Consider the following 2,912-nt stretch of genomic DNA (forward strand, 5'->3'; position numbering starts at 1 on the left):
GGAATCAGCGCTGAGGACTCACCCACAGGATTACACACTACTACCTGCTCAGATAACGTCCTGTCATTACATCGGAGCAGAGTCTCCACTCGCAGGGTTAGAGTGGAATCAGCGCTGAGGACTCACCCACAGTATTACACACTACTACCTGCTCAGATAACGTCCTGTCATTACACCGGAGCAGAGTCTCCACTCGCAGGGTTAGAGTGGAATCAGCGCTGAGGACTCACCCACAGGATTACACACTACTACCTGCTCAGATAACGTCCTGTCATTACACCGGAGCAGAGTCTCCACTCGCAGGGTTAGAGTGGAATCAGCGCTGAGGACTCACCCACAGGATTACACACTACTACCTGCTCAGATAACGTCCTGTCATTACACCGGAGCAGAGTCTCCACTCGCAGGGTTAGAGTGGAATCAGCGCTGAGGACTCACCCACAGGATTACACACTACTACCTGCTCAGATAACGTCCTGTCATTACACCGGAGCAGAGTCTCCACTCGCAGGGTTAGAGTGGAATCAGCGCTGAGGACTCACCCACAGGATTACACACTACTACCTGCTCAGATAACGTCCTGTCATTACACCGGAGCAGAGTCTCCACTCGCAGGGTTAGAGTGGAATCAGCGCTGAGGACTCACCCACAGGATTACACACTACTACCTGCTCACATAACGTCCTGTCATTACACCGGAGCAGAGTCTCCACTCGCAGGGTTAGAGTGGAATCAGCGCTGAGGACTCACCCACAGGATTACACACTACTACCTGCTCAGATAACGTCCTGTCATTACACCGGAGCAGAGTCTCCACTCGCAGGGTTAGAGTGGAATCAGCGCTGAGCACTCACCCACAGGATTACACACTACTACCTGCTCAGATAACATCCTGTAATTACACCGGAGCAGAGTCTCCACTCGCAAGGTTAGAGTGGAATCAGCGCTGAGGACTCACCCACAGGATTAAACACTACTACCTGCTCAGATAACGTCCTGTCATTACACCGGAGCAGAGTCTCCACTCGCAGGGTTAGAGTGGAATCAGCGCTGAGGACTCACCCACAGGATTACACACTACTACCTGCTCAGATAACGTCCTGTCATTACACCGGAGCAGAGTCTCCACTCGCAGGGTTAGAGTGGAATCAGCGCTGAGGACTCACCCACAGGATTACACACTACTACCTGCTCAGATAACGTCCTGTCATTACACCGGAGCAGAGTCTCCACTCGCAGTGTTAGAGTGGAATCAGCGCTGAGGACTCACCCACAGGATTACACACTACTACCTGCTCAGATAACGTCCTGTCATTACACCGCAGCAGAGTCTCCACTCGTAGGGTTAGAGTGGGATCAGCGCTGAGGACTCACCCACAGGATTACACACTACTACCTGCTCAGATAACGTCCTGTCATTACACCGGAGCAGAGTCTCCACTCGCAGGGTTAGAGTGGAATCAGCGCTGAGGACTCACCCACAGGATTACACACTACTACCTGCTCAGATAACGTCCTGTCATTACACCGGAGCAGAGTCTCCACTCGCAGGGTTAGAGTGGAATCAGCGCTGAGGACTCACCCACAGGATTACACACTACTACCTGCTCAGATAACGTCCTGTCATTACACCGGAGCAGAGTCTCCACTCGCAGGGTTAGAGTGGAATCAGCGCTGAGGACTCACCCACAGGATTACACACTACTACCTGCTCAGATAACGTCCTGTCATTACACCGGAGCAGAGTCTACACTCGCAGGGTTAGAGTGGAATCAGCGCTGAGGACTCACCCACAGGATTACACACTACTACCTGCTCAGATAACGTCCTGTCATTACACCGGAGCAGAGTCTCCACTCGCAGGGTTAGAGTGGAATCAGCGCTGAGGACTCACCCACAGGATTACACACTACTACCTGCTCAGATAACGTCCTGTCATTACACCGGAGCAGAGTCTCCACTCGCAGGGTTAGAGTGGAATCAGCGCTGAGGACTCACCCACAGGATTACACACTACTACCTGCTCAGATAACGTCCTGTCATTACACCGGAGCAGAGTCTCCACTCGCAGGGTTAGAGTGGAATCAGCGCTGAGGACTCACCCACAGGATTACACACTACTACCTGCTCAGATAACGTCCTGTCATTACACCGGAGCAGAGTCTCCACTCGCAGGGTTAGAGTGGAATCAGCGCTGAGGACTCACCCACAGGATTACACACTACTACCTGCTCAGATAACGTCCTGTCATTACACCGGAGCAGAGTCTCCACTCGCAGGGTTAGAGTGGAATCAGCGCTGAGGACTCACCCACAGGATTACACACTACTACCTGCTCAGATAACGTCCTGTCATTACACCGGAGCAGAGTCTCCACTCGCAGGGTTAGAGTGGACTCAGTGCTGAGGACTCACCCACAGGATTACACACTACTACCTGCTCAGATAACGTCCTGTCATTACACCGGAGCAGAGTCTCCACTCGCAGGGTTAGAGTGGAGTCAGCGCTGAGGATTCACCCACAGGATTACACACTACTACCTGCTCAGATAACGTCCTGTCATTACACCGGAGCAGAGTCTCCACTCGCAGGGTTAGAGTGGAATCAGCGCTGAGGACTCACCCACAGGATTACACACTACTACCTGCTCAGATAACGTCCTGTCATTACACCGGAGCAGAGTCTCCACTCGCAGGGTTAGAGTGGAATCAGCGCTGAGGACTCACCCACAGGATTACACACTACTACCTGCTCAGATAACGTCCTGTCATTACACCGCAGCAGAGTCTCCACTCGCAGGGTTAGAGTGGAATCAGCGCTGAGGACTCACCCACAGGATTACACACTACTACCTGCTCAAATAACGTCCTGTCATTACACCGGAGCAGAGTCTCCACTCGCAGGGTTAGAGG

This window comes from Hemitrygon akajei, unplaced genomic scaffold (assembly GCF_048418815.1).
Source record: "Hemitrygon akajei unplaced genomic scaffold, sHemAka1.3 Scf000053, whole genome shotgun sequence".
NCBI lineage: Eukaryota > Metazoa > Chordata > Chondrichthyes > Myliobatiformes > Dasyatidae > Hemitrygon > Hemitrygon akajei.